Source organism: Canis lupus, chromosome 26, assembly GCF_003254725.2.
Source record: "Canis lupus dingo isolate Sandy chromosome 26, ASM325472v2, whole genome shotgun sequence".
NCBI classification, from domain to species: Eukaryota; Metazoa; Chordata; class Mammalia; order Carnivora; family Canidae; genus Canis; species Canis lupus.
In genome coordinates, this window is record NC_064268.1 from 20,924,878 (window position 1) to 20,948,079 (window position 23,202).

At 49.8% G+C, this 23,202-nt stretch overlaps 1 long non-coding RNA gene across 2 annotated transcripts; it reads right to left on the reverse strand.

Annotated features, from left to right (window-relative positions):
* Positions 1 to 870: 870 nt before the first annotated feature.
* On the reverse strand, positions 871 to 14,938 carry LOC118352350 (uncharacterized). Of its 2 annotated transcripts, none has more exons than XR_007406268.1 (2): positions 14,809 to 14,938; positions 871 to 1,062 (listed from the first exon to the last, which is right to left on the reverse strand). It is a non-coding gene; the product is annotated as an uncharacterized LOC118352350 (long non-coding RNA). The 2 variants fall into 2 exon arrangements; XR_007406267.1 differs by lacking the exon at positions 14,809 to 14,938 and adding an exon at positions 5,322 to 5,621.
* Positions 14,939 to 23,202: the final 8,264 nt, after the last annotated feature.

A 23,202-nucleotide genomic window follows, 5' to 3' on the forward strand; every position in this document is an offset into this window, starting at 1 on the left:
GGTTTTCTCACAGCATGGTAGCTGGTTCCAAAGCTGGGTTTCCCAAGAGAAAGAGGGCCAGATCGAAGCTGAGTCCTATTTATGACCCAGCCCCAGAAGTCACTTAGCGTCAGAATTAATGCATTTTGTCAGAGTAGTCACAAGCCCTCCTGGCTTTGGAAGAAGAAGGAATAGACTCTATTTCTTAATGAAGTGTGGCAAGGCTGTGGAAGAGCAGATAGGATTGGGAATATTACTGTGGTTGTTTGAGGAAAATCTGCTACAGCCATGACTGTCTATATTCAAGCTATAGGGATTCTTGGGGAAGGAGGACTCAAGGAGACTTTGGGGTCAGGATCTCCCTTGGTGCACCCACAGTTGTACCTTCCAAGGTCTGGTTGCCATCCCGAGAGACTCAGGTCTCCACTTTTCCTACCATTCAGCACCCAATTTCATTTTGGTCTTGAGATAGTCCTCCTACATCTCCATTGCCCTCAGAAGTATGCTTTTTCTCCTTCTCCCTACAAGGCACCCCTCATTTTAGGGGATCCCTGGGCTTACATAGTACCTTCTCTTTGAGCACTGTGACATTCTGGGTCTGGCTCCTGGCTTAGATGGAAGAAGGGGAAAAGAAATGAGAATAAACCAAGCAATATTCATGCTCTGCAGCAGGTCCAGGCCCAACTTGGGGAGGCAAGGAGTGGCCCACCCCTCCATTTCTCTGTCCACAAAGACTGAATATGTGGAGGGGCTGAGAGTGCAATCAGGGGAACTGGAGCATTGAGGAGGGTAGCAAAGAGCTGAGGAAGCAGGCTCTGTTCCAACCAGCATCTCCATGGGTGATGTGGCCAGACAGGATGCTTGACTGTAAGCAAGAAAAACAAGCTCAACTCAAACAACTTCAAAATGTTTATAGGTCTCATGTACCATCCTTCAAGGCTTTTAGCCCAGATGCAACTTTACAATCATGTATGTGACTGTTGGTTAGGGTCAAAGTCTCCCCTTCCATCTTGTGAGGTTCCAAGATCCTGATGTCCTGAGAGGTGAGGGGCAAGAGACACCATTTACTTCGGTACTCAGCATCTGACAGAAATGACAGAGCATGTATTAGTGAATTAAATCATTAATTCAATAAGTCAAACTTCCCAAGTACTGATGACACTTTGGGCACTGTTCTAGGACCCAGGGATGCAAGGGCCAATGAAACTGGCACAAGTCCTCCCTTCATGGAACTTCTTTCTAGTAGAAAACAGTAGACGCTAAACAGAATAAATACATATGATATAATGTCAGAAGGCAAGGGGTAAAATTAAAAGGGGGGGATAAAGGATAAAGAGTGACAGGGAGTTGCTAATTTATATCAAGGGCGACCAGAAAAGGCCTTTTGGAAGTGGTGAAATTTGGGCAGAGTCCTAGTGAAGGAAAGCAGCAAGTCTTGGGAGTGTTCAGAAAGGAGTATTTCTGGCAGAGGAGACAGCAGACGCAAAGGGCTTGGGTCATGTTTGAGAATCAGTAATGTTATAGTGATTATAGTGGAGTGAGAGGGGAGAGTGGCAAGAGATGAGTTGAAGGGGAAGCTATATAGTGCCCTGTGGGCCACAGTAAGGATGCTCGATCTTATAATGTTAACTGTGTATAAGGTCAAATGAACAACAAATAAATGAAGCAACAGAGAGATGGAAGGGTAGATGGGTGTATGGATAGAAAGATGGATACATGGATGGATGGGTGTGTACATGGACAGAAGGACGGATACATGGATGGATGCATAGAAGGATGGATGCCAGGTTAGAAGGATGAACAGCTGGGTGGATAGATGGATACATGGATGGATGGAAGGATGGATGCATGGATGGAAGGATGAATAACTGGGTGGATGGATGGAAGGATAAATAGGAGAATGAATGGATGGATGGATGGATGAACAGATGGGTAGATAGAAACATGGATGGGTGGAGGCACCTGGGTGGCTCTGTCAGTTAAGTGTCCGACTCTTGGTTTCAGTTCAAGTCATAATCTCAGAGTCGTGAGATTGAGCTCATGTCAGCCTCCATGCTCAGCTCACTGAGTCTGCTTGAGATTCTTTCCCCCTCTGCTCTCTCTCTCAAATAAATAAGTAAAATCTTTTTAAAAAGAAAAATGGATGGGTAGAAGGACAGATGGTTGGGTGGATGCGTAGTTAGATAAGTCAATGAATGGATTGGTAGATGGTTGGGTGGACGGATGAATGGATGGATGGATGGATGAGTAGAAGGATGAGTGGATGAACAGATGGATGTTGGTCCCTAGGAACACATGTACTAATTAAATCTCTTCCATTCTTTTCCAGCATTGCCTTTTTCTTTTCTGACTTGCATTAGAGCCCTACTCTAGTATGGAAACCCCCTCCAAGAAGAGCAAAGCATGGCCTCGCTGATGCCCAGCTGCTCTCAGGGGCACAGGCTGAGCCTTAAATAATGCCTCTTCCTTCTCAGGAAGAGCCGTTCTGGTGGCACAGGCACTGAGAGGCGATTGGGGCAGGCAGCCGTCACTAACAGATTCATTAAGCTCGCTCCAGAGCAACGATAAAAAATCAATTTAGTTCACCAGGCAGCTTGAACGGGTGCCAGGAGCAGGGGAGCTCTTCCATCCATGAGCTTGGGGCACACAGAGAAGTGCTGTGGAGTCGGTTTGAACTGCAGTGTGGGAGTGCCCCATTATTGGGGACCCCCCACCACAGGGCTGTGGGAGCTCTGATGCTAATGTCTGGGAGGGGTGGTCATGGGCCCAGAGTGGATTCCTTTGAGCATCCCAGGCAGTGCTGCAGACACACCTCACTGGCTGGCATGCTGGTCTGACTCATCAGTTTCTATTTTCACAGTCCCCGAGAGCTGACTAGGTGCAAGGCAGTGGCTAGGGGGCACGGGAGGCATAGGTACAGTCTCTGCCTGGTTGAGCTCTCAGTCTGGCTGGGGAGTAGGCTGGGGAGTGCGGGAGGCTGGGTGTGAGCAGAGAAGCAGGGAGGTGTCAGAGAAGAGAGGAGGGGGAGAGGATGGCTGTAGAGGTTCAACAGAAGAGGGACAGTTGCATTCATCAATGCCATAGCAGGAGACTGGTGACCACGGAGTCAATGAAGGGAAGAGCCATCCAAGTGTGGACGGGGTTAAGAGGAGCCAAGAGGGATGGAGCTGCACTACTGGGCTGGGAAGGGTGGGGAGCCCCTAGTACCCCAGGCCTGGAGGAGAGAGAAGGGAGTGTTACTGGGATCCGGGGAGGGGTGTGGCTGCAGGAAGAGGCTCTCCAGCAGGGCCCAGCGTGGAGTTGCTGCTGCTGCTGCCAACTGGCAGCTGGGAGTGGGAAGCAAGGACAAATTCCCCGACCCACCTTGTCTCCCATACCCTGAGCCCCTTTGGGACCTGCATCGGGAAGTCGGGGCTGACACGGAGGCTGTGCAGAAGCTACAGTCCCAGGACACGGGGCTGGGGGACCAGCAGGATCAGCAGGAGGGGCAGACGGAGAATACACATGTAGCACAGCAGAGCCTGTGGCCCCTTCCGTGGCAGAAGCTGGATAAAACGAATGGACCAGGGAGGTGGGAGGTGGAGACATGAACACACACACACACACACACACACACACACACACACACACAGCTATGCATGGGGAGACAGAGGGAATGTGACAGGTTGGGAATGTGAGAGAGACAGAAACAGAGAGAGGGACAAAGAGAGAGAGAGACAGAAAGGCACAGAGACAGACATACAGACAAAAAGACAGGGGGTGGAAGTAGGAGAATGAGTAGAGAGAAAACCAAGGAAAATGTAACTTAAGGAACAGGTGATAAAAGAGAGAGAAAAAATATTGGAGGCCAAGTTGCAGAGGTCAGAGAAGAAAAACCAGGGGAACGAGTGCGCTGAGGAAGTCCCCAGGAGCCCTGAGCACTGGCCGGAGGGAGCTTGGCTCTCCGGGACACAGCAAGTATCAGCAGTGGCCTGGGCTCCTGGGCTCCCGCCCAACAAAGCTTCTCATGTTTCTTAAGCTGCTCTGCCTCAGTTTGCTCATCTGTGAAGAGGGGACAGCGTTCCACTTCATGGGCACGTGTGTGCATGAACCGAATTATGAGTGGAAAGCTTGGCGTGGGGGCCACACCGATCTCTCAATGAAATGGCAGCAGAAATGTCTGTAGAAAGACCTGTGGACACACACATGCCTACATGTGAGAGGTTGCAGAAGGTCGGGATCCAAGAGACGTTGCTACACAGCCTCTCTCTAGTCCCTTCTCTCTGGTCTTGGAACTATGAGGTTCTCGATCTCACAAAGATGGGGGAGATAACAACACACAGACAATCCACCCCCCCCATACACACACACCACACCACACACATACATACCACAGATACACCAAATGGCACATATCCCCCACACACACATCACATACAGTACACACACGATCCCTCTAACATACTCCCCACATACACATCACATGCAGCACACACATGCATGCACACAAATCACATATGGACACACACCACATATAGGCATGCACATACCACACATACACACACATGCATGCACACATCACAGCACACACACACACCACATACAGGCATGCATATGCCACACACATGCATGTACACAAATCATATATGGATGGACACACATACACACCACATACAGGCATACACATACTGCACACACATATTGCATGCAGCACACAGGCATGCACGCACATACCACATGTAGGCACACACACACACACGCACACGCACACGGAGCCCACTCCAGCTCACATGGAGGCCATCTGACAAATCTGGAGGGTACCAGGCTACGCCCTGATGGCCAGTGGGAGGGTAGCCACCCCCTTGGACCCTGGCTTCCCATCTCCCCCACCCCAAGGGGCCAGAGCAGGGACCCAGGAGCCTAGATGGACCTGGTGCAGAGAAAAGAGGAAGAAAACAATGCATAGGAACCAAGAGAGAAAAGGCTCAGGAAAGAGGAGCCCAGACAGGCTAGGTCAGGCCAGGGCTGGATGCCACAGCATCTGATGCCAGTGAAGCCTGGCGGGCGGACAGACAGGGAGGGTTGGAAGGCTGCCCGGGCCCGGGTCGTGCTGTGAGCCCCCCGAGGCAGGCAGGGCGCCAATATAGGGAAAGTCGGGGAGCAAGAGGCAGAAGGCTGGGGAAACAGGCACGTGTTGGGGAGTGGCTTTGTTAAGGGGATCCAGCGGGCTATTGCTAAACTTCTGCATCAAGTTCGCATCCAGCCTACCTCTGCTTTCTTGGTTACAGGCAAAAGCGAACTTGAAATTAGAATGGGGAAAATATAATTTCTCAAATATCTACTGCATCAGGCATTTAATTTACCTCAACTAGTGGATTCCTAGCCGCATGGGTAGTGCATCTGTCTACTATTGCTATTCCCCCTTTACAGAGAGGGAAACTGAGGCTCAGAGAGGTGACTCCAGCAGGAAGCAGCCGAGTCTGGGCCGAGTCCCAGGTTCTTCTGGTGCAAGCTCTTCCCCAACGCCCCTGGGTTTACTGCCCATTGCTCCGGACGCTGAAATGAAGAGGACCATGTGTGGATGGGGTGGAGAGGAGAGAGCGCTCCATCATTCCTCCGGGTCTCCCTCCGCCAAGGAACCAAGCCAAAATTCCTTGGAATCCGTTGCTGTAAGCTACGGACAGGGGAGGACAGAATCAGACAGGGATGTTTATAATGGCTTCCAAATGTCTGGCCACAGCTGCCTCCCCGACAGCGAGAGATGAGGAGGCCCAGAGTAGGGGAGACTGGTTCCCCTCACTCTCCACCACATGCTTTTCGGGGGTGCGGACACTTCTGGAGAGTTGGGTGGAGGGAGGCACTGCTCCAGTGTACAAGCTAGGAATGAACGAAAGAACGAACAAATGAATTAATGGTACAGTGTGCAACTTTCCTTAATTTTCAGTTAAATGGGGATAGTTACTCCATGATTGATTCCTCCTTCCGTTCTGCAAAGCCTTTCCATGTATTAACCGTTATCGATGAAATGTCCTAAGGATCCAACAAGCACAACCATTTGACAGATAATAAAACTGAGGCTGGAGGGAAGGTGCTGGCCTAAGCCCTATAGTGATGGAAGGAGATGTGAATCTGGTCTCTTTGCAGATTTCTTGCTCTTATTGATCACACCAGAAAGTGGGTGAGGGGCCCAGAGGCCAGGCACGCAGTGGGTGTTCAGTTAATCTTAGTATCAAAAATACAGTGATGACAGCCTCCTAGGGGCCAGGGGTCAGTGGTAAGCACAGGTGAGCCTCTGTGGGTCACAAAGATGTGATCTCTGTGGGGCATGATGGCCTCAAACTCATGTTATTGTGAGATGATGGATGGGAAACTTGCCCATTGCTGGCAGGCACACAGTAGGTGGTTTTTAATAATATCAATCGTAATAATACAGGTAGTATCTAGCCTTTTTTTTGACTGCCTATTGGGTTCCAGACACAGAGCGCTCATTTAGTCCTCCCTCCAGCCTTGAGAGGTGAGTTTGATCCCTATTTTATAGAAAGCATAGGAGGCTCAGAGAGGTCAAGTGGCCCGCAGAAGGTCACACAGGAAATGGCTGCGTGGAGAGCCTGGCTTATGAACCCCCAGGCTCTTTCGCTAACACACGTGTGTGAAAACATGTCAATCTGTATCCAGCGCATAGGAGCTGGCCTCCCCGATGAGGAATTTAGTTCGTTCTTCGGCATTCATGGATGTGGACCTGAGGTCTGGGGGCAGGACAATACACCGCAGCCATCTGACCAGGTTCCTGATCCTGGAGAAAGAGGCTCAGAAGCCCCTGACACAGTCCTGTACCCCACCTCACCCCGACCCCACTCAAGGCCCATCCGCTGACAAGGCTCCTTCTGAAGAATCGCATCTCTGTTTATGTGGGTTAATCATGATTTATGTTTCATTTACACACGCCTGGTTTGTGGTCATCCCATTAGAAATACGAGAGGGATTTGTGGCAGAAAAAGATAGAGAGAAAATTCAAATTGCCCTCAGTTCCCCAATTTGGCGAAGACCACAGTTTGACTTTTTTTTTTTTTTGGTGATTTTTTCCTTCCTGGTGCAATTGCCATCACTGTGAGCATTCAGAATACTCAGCTCTGTATATATTGATTTTTTCCCCCTTAAAGCCAAGTCTATTGTTTTCTGTTGATGAGAACAGTAAGTACAAAAGAAGAAGATGAAGGCCTTACTTAGGGAGAGGTAGCCTCTGTTAATATTTTGGCAGGTGGTATTTACCCAGGGGGCATCACCCACACACATACTCCCAGCCCCACCCATATGTACATATTCAGTTCGGACTTTGGGTCAGGGTCTCAAACTCCAGCCCTGGTGTCTCGGCCTCACTGGAGGGAGCCCAGGGGCCAGGCAGGGACCAAGCCGACCCCGTGCGTCCCACCCACAGGGACAGCTGTTAGCACTCTCCCTGTGGCCGCTGTGCAAGAATGCAAGCCCAGAGTTACTGCATGTTCCCGTTTTCCAAGAAACTCCAGCAATCTAGATTTTTATATGAAAACTCTCATTAAAAAAAAAAATTGGCAGCCAATTCCACTTAAGTAAAACGTACATGGAGTACAGAAGCCCCGCTGTGGGGGGCTGCCCTGAGTTTGCAACCTGTGTCCTCTGACGTACAGATGGTCACCCCTGGACTTTGGCATATTTACCTCGTGGGCATTTTCTGGCGGAAGTGGTTAATTGCACAATCTCTTCTACATCTGCGATATGGGTTTTGAATCAGAGAGACAGTTTGTCTTCTGATTTTCTTCCCTGTTAGCTTCTTCCCAGCCCCCTCCCCTCCCGCCAGCTCTTCCCCATCTCCTTCCCTCTCTCCACCCCCAACCATTCAATTTTATTAATGGCTGGTTTTCTTTTTGAACTGTCCAGAGGCTGCTGGAAGCTCCTGGGTTGCCAGTGGCTGATCGATATCTTGGTGGGGGGCGCAGGGGGGTACAGGGAGGGAGTCATTTCATTAGCTAAGTGCCATGTAATCTACTTGGTAAATCCCATAGTCTCTTTTGGAGCTGGCCAGAGACAAGGCAAAGAAGAGGGCTGGCCAAACACGTAAATACGCAGCCCCGATGGAATCGGGAAGATGGAATCGGGAAGAAGTGCTTGGAGACCCTTCTTGAGGTTTGGTCTGGTCATCTCTGGTTCCCTGCACTGTTTTCATCCCATCCCCTCCCTCCCTGTCTGCAATCAATCACCGTCGACATCTTCAAAGCGTGGATTTAGAATTTCTCCATCTGCAATCAGGAAGCCCCAGTCATGTTAAAGTGTCGCAAGGATGTTAGTGGGATGCTCAGTTCACAGAGGAGGACACTGAGGCACGGGGAGGCTCCGTGGCATTGCCAAGGCCCTGGCTGGCAGAGGCAGGATTTAAGCCCAGGGTTGGCTGACCCCTAGTCCCGTGCTCTTCCCACACAGAAGCTGGCTCTGGCGGCCACAGGAAGGACCCCCGGACTCCTGGCCCAGTCCCAGAGGAAGTTTCCACGGCCTTGTGGGCAATTTTACCATATTCCTCTGGTTTCTTTTTATGGGGACTGATGGTCCCAGATGTTCAATTATGGATTTATGACCTCATCCAGGGCCAGTGAGCCCTGCTCCCCTATGGCTGGAAGAGCTTCAGAAGGGTACATATGGCTTTCTTGGAGGTAGAGTCCCTTCCCCCCTCCCATCCCTGAACTTAGGCATAAGTTCTGCCTTCATAAGGCAGCTCCCCCCCAAAAAAATTAATAAGGCAGCTCCCAGCCCCAGGCCAGGATTTTCTTATTATTAAAGGGTCATTTTCAGCATGAAGGACAGGGGGGCTAAGGTGTAAGCAACCTGATAGCCAGAACACACGATTTTCATGGATTTTCTCAGCAGGGCGCCTACAGACATGGTTCTAAATAGTGACCCCACTGGATCAAGGGATACCTAGCTTCCCTGTGGGACATGTCTACTTGGGACTGGGGCAGGTGGAAGACCAAGAGGCTCATAGTGGGAGGAGAAGGGAGTCCAACTGGTGAAGATTGTGAGTATGGAGCTGGACAGAGGGGTTGGCTCATCCCAACGGGTCCCCTTTTCCCCGAGAACTGTGGACATGCCCTTTTCTCTCTATGTCCTCCATTGTCTCACCTGTGATATGGGGATGATGATGAGACCCGCTTCATGGAGTTGTTGCAAGGAGGGAGCGAGACAATGAGATTCCAGCGCTTGCCACCAGGCTCTGCACGGATCATCCTCATCGGGTCAGACCTGATCACTGGGAATGAAGGAAGTGGGAATGCCCCAGCAGCTGCTGTACACCAGGCCCTGGGCCAAGTGTTTTGGATATGTTGTGTCAAGCAATCCTCCAACTGGCCCATTTGAAAGATGAGGAAATCAAGACTCTGAGAAGGGTCAAGTGGTCCATTCTATCAAAAGCTCAGAATTGAAGCTAGATGTGTTTGGCCCTTTTAGCTCTACCATGTACCCCCCCCTCCCCCAGCACATCGGTGGGTGTGGCAGGTGGAGAGATGGGGGCAGTCTGGAGTGGAAGGCGGGAAAGGCAGCATGAGTGAGCCCTGAGGTCTGGGGATCCAGAAGAGGTGTCCGATCCTAGGGTACAGGATGTGAGTTTCCACCTGGACTCCCTATAGCTGAGTCAGGGAGCCCCGGTCCCTGGGACTTGTGGAAGTCAGAAAGGAACCATGACTCTCCATGGGCCTGTCTCCTGATCAGCAGCGATGGAGGGTATCAGAGCCTGACTAACTAGAAGTGGGCTAGTGTGGAATCCCAGCTCCGACTCACTCGGTGCAGCCTGGGACAGGGCCTGTCGCCTCCCTGAGCCTCGGGTCTGTGACATGTGAAACAAAGAGCATGCCAGGCAGAGCTGCCATAGACCTCAAATTTGCAAATGCACAAAAGGCTGTCGCATATTGGGTCCCCTGCATGCAGACTTCATGAATCTGAGTGCAGGGGCTTCACTGGGGTGCAGTGGGGTGCAGTGCTCAGGATCAACAGCTAGGCAAACCAGTAGGGAGAGGCATAAAGAAGCTGGGGCATGATTCAGACTCATCAGAGGCCTCCGCTGATTCCACAGGGAGCTCTGGAGCTGACGCGGCTCTGCAAAGTCACCCTGCCTCGAAGCAAGGAGGCCAGAGTGGTGTACCCCTCTCATCAACCAGCTACTGGAAGGAGGTTTGACCTTGGACTAGGCAGTTCTCTCTAGCTGAGGGCAGGTGCTGGGAGCAGAGGCTCAGCTGGGAGCTGTCAACACTCCCGATAGCTGGGGTGATATCTAGGTGGCACACCGTAGCACCCAACCAAGAGCCACTTGACACCTGGTTGGGTACAAGCACATCCGTTGCCTTTTCCTCTGCTAGGAGCCTGCCATGAAGCCACCGAGGACAGGCAGGGGTGAAAGGAATTGGCTTCCAGGCCGGCAGGTAGGAAGCCAGGCTAGGGGAGAAGATGTGATGGATGGCAACAGGGCATTTTTGCCTGGCCTGTGATGTTTTCCACCAGGCTGGGGTCTTAGGTGAGCCCGTTGCTTGGTGGTGGTGCTGGCGGCAGGGGACAGGGGGTGGTATGTCCCCTGAATTACACAGCTGGCAGCGTCAGGGTGAGCGAGGCAGGAGGCACTGGCCCCAGGATGGGGGAGAGCCGGTCATGCCATCCAAGTGGCCCCCCGCCTCCCCTGTCACCCTGCAGGGCTGTGCCTTACAGCCGGCGCTCGACCCTGGAAAAAATTGACTGCCTGTTTCTGCCTGACTGCTCGAGAGTTACAGGCTGCAGGGGCGGGAGGAGGGGGGGGGGGGATGAGGGCGGGCGGCTGCCTCCTCATCAGGATGGATTTTTCTGCTTCTCTGCTTGTAGGAAGAGCAGGAACAGGATACGGGAGGCTGCTCAAGGAGTAATCACTGTGCGGGCGAGGGCATGTCAGGGGCTGGCTCTGTGATGGAGGCAGGAGGGAGAGAGGGGGACTTGTGTGGAGAGGGCTCGGGGAAGGCTGAGGCCTTGTGGCCTGTCGGGGAAAGCGGAACCAGGGTCCTCCCATCTGTAGGCATGCGTGTCCACCATTCGCAATGTCTTTCTATCCTTCCATCCTCCCTTCCCTCCTTTTATCCTTCCTTTCTTCCCTTCTATTTTCTTTATTCCTCCCTCCCTTCTGTGTATCTATCCATCCTTTCACCGTCTCATCTACCTACCACCCCACCTTCCTCCTTCCCTCTCGCCCTCCCTCTCGAGTCCCCTCCTTCCCATCTGTCCATCTGCCCTCACATCCTTTAACTTAAATGCTCCCAAACCCCACCATCTCTCCATTCGTTCCTGGCACCCTTTTGCTTAGCATCATTTCTTGGGGACCTGCCATATTCCAGGTCAGATATGGGACAGAGCTGGTGACCAGGTCAGAGATCTTTCCTTGTGGATTTCACAAGCTGATGGGGGTGGAGATCGACTAGCAGAAAGAGGCTCTCGTTTTTGGCGAGTCAGAGCTCTTTGGGGGGAGCCTTCAAGGTGTATCGGTAATGTTGAGGACACCTACTGAAGGTCAGAGAGGGCTTCCTGGAGGAGGAAGGATTTGAAGTCAGCCTCAGAAAGGAAAGAGGATGACAAAAAGAATGGAAGTATGGGGGAGCAGAGGGCATCTGTGGCTTGGTGCATAATCACACAGCCAAGGCTGGGGTACAGGACTGGAAGACGCAGGCATGGGAAATGGCTTAGCTGAGCCCAGAGGAATGGGCCGGGTCCAGATCACCAAAGGTCTTGAAGAATTTGGGCTTTATTCTGCATCAAGTTGGAGTTGTTCTCATATAAGCAAAAGAATCCCTTCCTACGGGAAAGGTAGGAAGGTTTGAAATTTCCGTGAAATGGCAAAAAAAAAAAAAAAAAAAAAAAAGGTACAAGTGGCACTGATCTGGCTGAAGCAGGAGAGGTTCTAGAACATTTCCCACTTAAACCTCAACCTCTTCCCCACCTTGGAGCCTCCAGAAACATGGACACAGACCCTCAGAGTTCCATGGAACACAGTTTGTAAGCCACAGGAAGGTTGTGGGGACTGTCCTCTGAACTCTGATGAGACCCACGTTAGCACAGGTTCTACCTCTTGGGCAATTAAGAACCAGGAATTTGGGAAGACAGGAAAGACACCAAATGGGGATCAGGTCCTAGCTCCGTGGTGGTGGTGGGGGAAATCATTTTTTCCAGAATGTTCTAACCCCCAGGTTCATCCCATCACTGTCAGCCCTCACTTTCCAACCACCCTCACCTATGTGTGGTTTCACGAATGTGTATGATCCAGCTCGCTTGTACCTGGAGCTGGTCCCCCACCAGCATCTCTGCCTGGCCAGCTCCCCGACCCCCCAGTCTTGTCTTGGAGACCCCCTGCATCAACAAGCCCTCTGCTGACCATGACCGGCTTTGGGGGTTGAGGGTGGGTCCCAGCCTGAATATAATCCAGGCTCAGTACATGCTTGTTGAATGCCTCCACCAAGGGAGCCGTGAAAAACTAAGTGGACACACAAGTTCACAGATGTTCATCTTCATTTGTCTAGGATAAACAAGTTCATGTAGAGGTGGTGGTGAGCACAGCAAACATGGGGAAGAAGGGGCACCATCCCAGCACACAGTAGGTGCTCAGACAGTGCAGAATGAGGGAAAACTGTGAGCACACCCAGATCTTCAGGGGTTGCTAGAGGAGTAACACTGAGCAGGGCTTGGGGGGTCTGAGCTCCTGGTAATTGGTAGACTGGAAATATCCCTCAAACCTCAGGGCACAGTGTCACCTGGCCCACCTTTGCCTGGGGTGGAGGGGGGTATGCGTTTCTCTGAATGTGTACCCCCATTCCAACTGTTTACACCATTAATTCATATGGTCCAATTTGCATGTGTGCTCTAGCTCAATACTTTTTATGATACAATTACTACTCAGAGATGAATTTTTTATGAGTTTCCTTTTAATGTCTCCAGGGCCCTGTATTCTTGAGGAATCTCCTTGTGGAAGATGGCTGATTCTCTTAGAGAAGGGATTTAGAGCTCCGTGGTCCTCCGGGCACTACTTAAATGGCACCTCCTCCGGGTAGCCTTCCCCGGCCTCGAAGCCTGCAGAGGAAGTCTCCCTTCCATGTGATGGGTCTCAATGTAGGTTAGTGGTTGCAGTCAACATAACCTGGACTTAGATTCCTATTCCAGCACTTAGCAGCTGTGTAAGCTTGAGCAAGTGGCTAAACTTCTCTGGGCCTCCGGACCTTCAGCCCATGAATAGGGATCAATAGTCACATGGATACCTATCTCCTAGACTTCCTTGGAGACAGAATGAGGTCTTGCATGCTAAGTACCTGGCATGGAGTTAGCACTCGAAATATCTGCCGTGATTATTATAATATAGCAATTTGACAGAGCAGCTGGCATCCATCCACTCAGATAAATTAACCTTCTTGGCCTTCGTAATTTATTTGATGGGGAAGGGGAGAAAGGTGCAGTGATCGCCTGCCCCCAGAGAGATAAAAAGCATATCTCCAGAGTTTAATGACCATGAGCTTGGATATATACTCAGATTTTCTTTTTCTTGATTGTCCCAGTGTTGATAGTTTCTGTCTATTGCAATAAGGGTGGTCGAGCAGGAGGAGATCGGGAGGCAGTTCACCCTTCTCAGAAGTTAAGACAGCTTGGATTTGGATGTGGCATCTGCTGTTTCCTAGAGTTTCCTGGACCTTGCTCTGAGAGTGTCTTCTTCCCCCTTTGCAGATGTACCACTTGAGGTCTAGAGAGGGGAGGGATGGGCCTGAGGACCCATGGCTCCTCTCAGTGCTGGGAGATCTGTGTGCACATCTCTGCATCTGTCACTAAGCAACTCTTGTCCATCCTCATTGTACCAGCCCAAATGTCCCATCTTCAGGGAAGCTTTCTCTGAATGCCCCCAAGGCAGCCTGGAGTTCCTTTTCAAAATACTCATCAAACCATCAAACTTATAAAGCCTTTTTTCTTTTCCCCCTGTAATCTATATATCTATCTATATCTATCTATCTATCTATCTATCTATCTATCTATCTATCTATCTATCATATCTCCTCTCATGCTTCGATCTGCCAATCTATCCACCAATCTTATAAATTTCCTTGCCATTTTATTGGGAAAAAAAAAGTTGTACATTCAAAAACAAGATGTTCAAATAGCTCTAATAACTCTCTCCCCTCTTTGTACCCTGGTGCGCCAGCTTTTCCTGAGGCATCAGCTGTTCTCAATTCCTTATGGACCCTCCCAGAAACCCTCTCTGCTAGTACAAGTACATAAAAGCCCAGCCAAGTTCCCTGCTCTTTACAAATGGACATATACTGCAGACATTATCCATCCCTTGATTTTCTTTTTCTTTCCTTTTCCCCCCACTTAGAGGATTGTCCTATGTCACCATATAGAGATCTGCTTCATTTAAGGGCAACATGGAATCTCATTCTATGATGAGCCAAACTGCATTTAATTAATCTATTAATGGACTCTATGGTTGTTCCCTTTTCTTGGTCTATTGTTACCTTTGTGACATATGTCTCCCTGATTTGAGTGTGCACTATGTGAGGATAGAGGGGTCTGCATCAGTTTTGTCGGTTTCTGTATCTTGGGTTATAGAGTAGGGAGTCTGAAGCACAGTGGGTTCTTAATAAATAGTACTTGGATGGATGGATGGATAGATAGATGAATGGATAGATGGATGAATGGGTAGATGGAAGGATGGATGGATGGATGGGTGGAAAGAAGGAAGGAAAGAAGAGAGGTAGGAAGGGTGGATGGAAGGATGAATGGGTAGAGGGGATGGAAAAATGCACAGTTACAGAAACTACACTAGATCTCTGGTTCTCCTACCTGTCTTGTGGCCTGAGGAATCCATTGCATTGATCATCTTTCCTGAAGGAGGACCCAGTGGAGGGTACCTGCATTCAGACAGAGCCTACAGTAGAGATGAGCACATGCTGTCCTGCTCTGTGAGGCTCTGTGAACCCATGAGCAAATAGCAGGCTCCCAACCAAAGCTCTCCCTTGGACACTCACAAACAGCGGTGACTTCCCAAGGCCTGCCAGTGCTGGGTGGAGTTGTACCACGTTATGGAAACTTCTATTTCTGTTTTATAAAAACAAAGTAGGAAAGGAAAGCTGGCTCTGCCAGAGACCCATACTGGCCCTGTGAGTCATCTTAATCCAGGCAAGATGAGAAAACCCTCCCAAGACTAGGCCTCTCACTGAGCCATGGGCCAACACAATTGCATGCCTCCCTCCAGTGTCCCACAGTCCTATACTCAAGGAGGTGACAAACTCAGACGCCCCCAGGGGCCAGGCCAGAAACAAATAATGAAAAGCAAAATGGAAAGAACTTTCTCTTCTATACCAGGGATCTCGATTTTTATGTGAAATCTTCCCATTGTTCAAGTCTGGAAACCAATTGAGCTAGTTTTTTAAATGCTATATAGGCTAGGCTAATCTGTAGAAGATAGACTTGGGCAGGAGAACTACTGGCATGAGCCTCTCTGTTGAGCGCTCCTGTATGAGAGTTAGCAACATTCTGGGGGACATTTGGATTCCTTCACTCCCTGTGAACAGGAACCCTCTCTGTGCAGCTCTGTAAGCCTGAGACCTCATTCAGTGGGACCCTAAAGCAATGGTTGGGTACTTTCTCAGCTTTCGATTAATGCACTGATAATATGGATATGTCTTGATCCCTCATGTATACGAAACTGTAAATAATTTCTGCGCATCTCTTTCCTCTTCCTTTTGTTAAGTCGGGTCCTGGTGGTTATAAGCTCAGGCTTTAGTTTCATATTGCCTGGGTTTCATTCCTGACCTTGCTACTTACAAGCTGGGTGACCATGGACAAGTGATTTTGCTTTTTTTGTCAAGCCTCAGTTTGCTCATTTGTGAAATGTGAGTCATATAGTCTCTCTCTCTCTCTCTCTCTCTCTCTCCATCAAAATTAAATGAACTAATATATTGGAAGCATTTAGAACAGTGTCTGTCTCCTGGTTAAGCCCTTGATCCATGTGGCTATTAATAGTCACCTATTTGCCATAGCTTTGTTAAACATTCTTTTGGTATTAAGCTTTATGCTGGATGCTAAGGTTTCAGCTATAATCAAAGCAGGACCCACCCAAAAGGAGTCCATCCCATTAAATTCTCAAGAAAGCCCCATTTTCCAGAGGAGGCAACTGAGGGCCAGAGAGGTAAAGCGACTTGCCTGAGGTCACAAAGCTGGTCAGTGGCTGGGATGGGTTTCTAATCTGTTATGTTTGTCCTTCCTTCCAGAGCTAACGTTTCTCTGGGGGGAGATGGGGAAGGAGAGGGAAAGCACCTCGTAGAAGGGCTGGCTAGTTTGAGTTCATGATCCTAAATCCACATGTTCAGTGCACTGCTGGCCCTCATTTACTGGGCACCTAGCAGATATTTGCAGAAGTCTATGAATTATTTTCCCCTTTGGACCTGGGCACTGTACATCATCAATGTGTGCCTTCATTTGACCACTGAGAATGGCCACACATCCGTGAAGTTTGCCAAGGCCTGAGTACTTTTCATTGCAGCGTGCCAGCCTTCTTCAGGGGTATTGTATCACCACTCTGCAGCGAGCTGTGGCATCTGAGCAACTCGGTGGGCAAGATTTAGTGAGCACCTACTATGTGCCAGACCCTGCTCTAAGAGCTTCAAATTAATAGATTCATCTAATCCACACAGCCACCCCCCAGTAAGGTTGATACCATGGTTACTCCCAGTTTACAGATGAGAACGCTGAGCAGAGGTAGCTTGCTCAAGGTCACCATGTGACTCATTGTTAGATACCAAAATATGAGTTCTCAGAGGTCTCAGGAGTAGAGAGTGATCTTCCTGCCTGGAGGTATCATACATGATGTGCCTCTCTGCCTGGCATGCCATGGCACTCAACACCAGCCCCGGCCACTCACCCAACCATCCGCTTGTGAATGACCCCTGGTCAACCAAATCACCTCTAGAGACCCACTTCCAAAAAATGCAGACCAACATGCCAGCACTTACCTCTCGCTGGGATGAGGTCCAGAACACCTGACTGTGGATAGATGAGCTGGGCAGGCAGGAGGTGTTGACAGTGCTATTTCTGGTCTCCATCAGCTTAGCTCTGGGCCCAGGTCAGCCTGGAGGCAGGGCCAGCCAGCCACTCACTTTTGCCGGGGGCATAGGCTGCCGTTATGTTAGAAGAACTAGACCTCGGTCATTAATTCAGGGAAGGGAAGGACGTCTGTCTTTGCCGGTCTGCCACTGAGTGACCTGGGGCAAGTCCCTTCTCTTCTCTTGTCCTCAGCCTCTCCAGGGGCTTAAACCTTATGACCTCTAGGAACCTTTCAGGTTCAAGCAGTTGATGGAAAATTGCAAAGACCCTGGAGCATCTCCTACATCCTGCCCCTCTCTGCTCCCCTGCCTGGAAAAGCCAGTGGCAAAAAATGCCATCTCTCTTAATTTATATCCGTCCATCCCTGGCACAAAGAAACCTTAAGATGAGTATCTGTTTCCACACTTGATGATACTATTGCTGTTATTACTGCTGTTCATATCATCTGCATTAACTGAACTTACTGAGAAGCACGTGCTGCATACTTTCTACGCACTGTCTTGTTAGATCCTCAAAATGACCTCGGTACTGTGATGCCTTTCATTTAACAGGCGAGGGGGGAGGAGAGCTCAGAGGGGATGATGAAGGAGCTCAAGGTCATTTCAGCGCCGGGTCGAGGAGAAGCCGCAGTTTGAACCCGGGGAACTCTCAGTCCAGCCCTGGGCCAGGAGTCAGGCGGCGCGCCCTGCAGGTCAGAAAGCACATCGTCCTCCCCCTGTCTGCGATCCTCCCGCACCTTGGCTGCCTGGCTGGGAAATGTTCTGAATCCAGGCGGCCAGGCAAAGGGAAAGCAGAAAACGGGGAGAAAAGAAGAATGGAGAACTCTTTGTTCCTTGAACCATTCTCCATAAACACGGCCTCCGCCAGGTATATGACTTCACCACAGAGGTGACCCCCGACCCCCCTGGCGGCCTCCAGCACCCCCACCCCTGGCAAGCGGATGGTCACATGATGCCCAGACAGTCCTGGTTGCCATTCAGGCGTGTCCGTGTGAAGCGGCTGCTGCTCCTCAGCTCCCACGAGGGGGGCAGGCGGGGCTGGAGGGGCCTTGGACACGGCCCTGCGCCCCGCACCCCGCGCCCGAGAAGCCCTGTCAGTGCCTGGTGCTCTTGTAAGGATGCCGAACACGAAGGCTGCTTCTTTGCCTCTGCCCGGGAAGCTCGGGCAGGACGAAGTGGCCACTGCCGGGGTAGCATAGCCACAGGGCACCTGTTTAGTGGAGCCGAGCCTGACCTGCCTGCTGCATTCATTCATTCGTTCATTCATTCATTCATTCATTCATTCATTTGATACTCCTTCAGCAAATATAATGTGCCCAGAGGGTCACAGCGGTGAGGAAAATAGATGGTATCTCTGTGGAACCTCTGATCTAGCGGGGCAGATAGCCATTAAACAATTAAATCCTCAATTAATTATTCATTTGCAATCATACTAAGTTTCGGAAAGGAGGAGTAAAGCATATGCTCACGTAGAATGGAGGCCTGGGCTTATAGACAGCCAGTTATGAAAAAATAGCTTGTTCTCTCTCTCTCTCTCTCTCTCTCTCCCTATACCAAGCATTTAGAATCCTGCAGGCTTTGACGTGTCAGGGCGTTGGAAGAAACATCAAAGATTATCCCAATCTGTGGCAAAAGTCAGTGGAGTGGTATGGTCAGATGCTCAGATCTTTGAGCTGCATTTCTGGGTGTCGACTTGGATCCTTGCATGACTTCCTGAAGCTGTGTTCCTTGGAAGAATGAGGATGCACAAGGTTCCAGGGCTGTGGGGGGCAGATTAAATGAGACGCTATAGGTAAGCCGCTTAGCATGTGCCTGCCCCAGAGCAGCAAGCAATCTGGGTGACTCTTCACAATGGTTTATCTGTGTTGAGCCCCAGAGGAAGGGAACCACATGCCCCAGGCCCACCCACCAAGAGCCTGCACCCAAACCTGGGTCTCCCAGCTCCCAAACATGGATGAATCTTGGCTACCCACTGCCGAAGCTACTCTTCTCCTGACTCCACCTTGCCCGTTCAGCAGCCTGTCATAAACACACCCGAAATGGAACCCAAGATCGAATCTGGAGACCCACATGCCCGGGGTGGCTGTGCGACCCTCTTCTAGTGTGCCCTGGATGGTGGAAGGGAAGAGAGGAGAAAGCATCCAACACACAGCGTCGCCATGGCAGGAGCAGTAACTTCTCCTAATTATTTCCCGGCTCCTGGATTCATTAGCGACCCTGGTATTAATTCAGATTGCTGCATTTATCCCCATCTGTCCCATATTCTTCATCGAGACACTGACGATGCTAACGTGGTGGATTTAGCTATAGAGGATCACTGCAGAGTTAAAGTTGCTGCTCTGAAGGGGGAAGGGTTCCGGCAATTTTTGGTTTAGGATGAGAAAGGAGAGCTCCCTACCAAATCCAGACACACCACCTCCTGAGACCCCAAGCCCCCAAACCAGGCAGGCTACGGCCCACGGGCAGATAACCTTCCACCCTGGCCTCAGCATCAGAGAAATTCCTTTTAAATGACTCTGCAGACTTCCCCACCCACTGAGTTCCCCTCTTTGGCTAACAGATGGGCTCAGCTAACCATTCCCAGCTTTCCGATAAAGCAGTGTCAGGCAGTGAGGCCCCCTCAGAAAGGCATGCTTGAATAATAAATTCCAAGGCACCCCCGCCATCTGCAGGCTGCCAATCACAGGGGCGCCGGGCACACCAGGGCTCCCAGCCTGCTGCTGCGAAGGAGCTGGGGTGGGACCTCGCGGGTGGAGGCACAGCCTGCCCCTGCCCGTGCTCGCATGCCCCTGCTGCCCCGTCCTGCTCAGCCTGTGACCTGTCCCAGCTGAACCGGCCAGGGCCAGTCCTGCTGAGCCCCTCCATCTATTCATGCAAGACCCAGCATGCAGCCAGCACTGTGATTCAATGCCACGATCATGAGCTTCGAAGGCAGACAGTCCAGCTCTGCTGCCACATTTTGGCTCAGCAATGTTCCACGGCGTAATCTCAGGCCAGTGGCTACCCTCTTTGGAATCTCAATTTCCCCATCTATGAAATGGGAGTTAAAGACATTTTCTCTTTCTTAGATTTCATGTAAGGACGTAAGCAAATACACAGAAGAGTGCCCAGTCCGTAGATATAAGTGATGGCTGCCATCAACACCACCAACGCTATCATTGCTATTATTAGCATGTCATATTTAGAAAGCCATTATATGACTCTTGCATTGGAGGTGTGACAATAGGTATGCAAATGTCTTAGCCTAGCACAAAATAGGCATTCAGGACATGTTAGTTGCCTCTGTGAATCTTCCATTCACTCGTTTATTCATTCATTCATTCATTCATTCATTCATTCATTCATATAAGGGACATTCATTGAACATTATGCCAGCCTCCACTAGGTTTAGAGGAACAAAGAACAAGGCACACAGTTTCTATCTCCAAGTCACTCACAGCCTAGGGGGCGAATGGAGCAGTCCCGGCAAAGGCACAGCATCTGAAAGTCCCAGAAGTTTGCCATCTGTTTGGGAAGAGGCTGGGCTTCCCAAATGAGCCCTATTCATAATGCCAGAGGCTATTTGTGTCATATTGCTTGAAGTCTTTCTGATTGCTGAGAAGGTTTCTTGAGGCCGTAGATGTAAAAGGTGTTATCTCCTATCTTGGGCCAAGGTAGACATCAGTGATTGATCAGCCACTTTTTTTTGTGTAGAACCTGAGACAAGTCTCAGACTCTAGAAAGAGTCCTTACTCATGGCAGTCACAGATAGTTGATTGGAGCTAGTGCCTAAATTATACAAACATCAATCCAGACTTGGATTATGAATCAGAATCAGGTGTGTCCAGCTATGTGAGTTATATCTGGCCCTCCACTTGCTTTTGTAAATAAAATTTTATTAGAACACAGTCATGCTCAAATCATTCACATATTATCTATGACTCTTTTTCCCATTATAAGAGCAGAGCTGAGCGGGGTGACAGAGATCAAATGGCCTGCAAAGCCCAGAGTATTTACCCTCTGGCCTTTTACAGAAAAAATTGTTTTTGCTGCTGGGGGTTAATATTAAGGACTCACAGGGAATTGAAAAGGGTCACTGTGACCTGAGACTATTAGCATCTCACCATATCCTGCCCATTCTTATACTCATGTCTGCTTGCTGTGAACCCTCGTTACTGCTGGTGGGAATTGTTCTGGCCTTGGAAGCCTGCTCAGCTGAGCAGAGAAGGTAGGCTGGAGGACTCAGTGAGTTAATGCCTCTAGAAGCAGCTTTTAGTGGGGAGATATCCCAGGCCTCTATAACCTGAGGCTGATAACTCCAAGGTGAGTAACACCACTTCCCAGCAGACTTGAGCTCCAGTTACCCGCTGTGGATAATAAAATCCATACATCTTTCATCTCCCCTTTCCCTTTCCTAGGAATCCTGACCTCAGGCTCTGTTTCCAGGAGAACATCATTTCCTTCTTGGCCCCAGCTCTTCTATGTCTAGAATAAGCTGGATGCTTTAAGGAGATGGAATCAGTGAATCATGGTCCCATGGGGGATGTCACAGCAGCTCTGGCAACCATTTCTCACTGTACATCTGACACACATACTTCCTAAGAGAGGGAGGCTCTGATTGGGCCATGTTGTCACCACTCAAGGTGACAGAATTTTATGCCAAACCATCTGAGAAGGGGTTTCCATCCCTTGTTCCGGCTTCCCAGTGAGTGGCTGTGTCTGTGCACGGCTCTGATAGCTCAACTCTTCACCTTGTCCCCCCAAGCAGATTTCCAACTCTGAAATATCTCATTCTCTGTCCAGGGCAGACATCATCAATCAATCCCAGCTCATCTTCCTCTTTACATCTTTTCCAGGAAAGCACTCCCAGGCAGACACTATCGATGGGTGGGAACTGGCACACGGGATTAAATACATTCTAGGGGGGAATGCCAGTGATATAAAGCTGAATGAAAGGAAGCACAATGGTAAGTGCAGCATGAAAAAGTTCTCCAATAGAGAAACAAAGCATGCCAGTGCACATGATAAATGTGGGAAAGCGCTATCTCATAGATGTGTGTGTGTGTGTGTGTTGCACGTGTGTATGTGTGTGGGGGAGGGTTGTAACTTTCTTTTTGTCTTTTGTGTTGTCACCACACTGAGTACCTTCTCATTTGTTGCATGTATTTATTAAACATCTATTATATGCCAGGCCTGTGCTGGGGGCGGGGCATTGACAATCAAGACAAATGTGTAATTGCCTAAAAGAAATATATAGTCCCACATGATAAGGCAGGGACGGGGCTCATGGGAACATTGTCGGGCTGGGTCTCAGCTTGCCGTGCTTTTTCATAACACCCATAGCAAAGTAGAATGCTATATTTGCACGATTGTGTGCTAAATTTTCCTCTCAGCCATTCTCTCTCTGCACCACATTCCTCACCCTCTCTTCTCTCTTAGACCAGAAACTCTGTGAAGGGAGGCACTGCATCCTTTCTGTTTCCTGCCGCATCCCCCATGCCTAGAACAGTGCCTGGCACAGGGTTTGTACCCCACCAACATTTTATACTGAATGAAGCAGGTCCTTTCTGGCTTCTTTGAAAAGTGGGAAGGTGGGTCTAGGAGAGTAGATTGTAATAATAAATAAGTGGTGAGGGAGGGCCTTGTAAAACGGAGTCATTTCCACTTTGTTCTGAAGATAGCAAGAAGCCTGCTGAAGGTTTTCAATGTAACCAAGCCAAAGAAAACCAAAATAGTTTAGTCTTTGTACATGAACACCAAAATGAACTCCCGCCGCCCTAGGGCACCTGGGTAGCTCCATGAGTTAAGCATCCAGCTCTTCTTTTGGCTCAGGTCATGATCTCAGGGTCATGAGATGGAGCCCCATGTTGAGCTCCACACTCAGCAGGGAATCTGCTTGAGGTTCTTTCCCTCTGTCCCTTCCTCCACTCGTGTACTCTCATAAATAAATAAATAAATAAATAAATAAATAAATAAATAAATACATGCTTTTAAAAAAATGAACCTTTCTTCCTGCTAGTATGCAATTATTAGTTGCTTGGTTCTGAGCAGATTTGATTTTCAGTTTTCACATAGGCTATGGCTTCTGGGGCTTTAGTTGAAGGCACAGGAAATGGCCACACAGACTCAGGTCATCGGTGGACAGGGCTGTGCT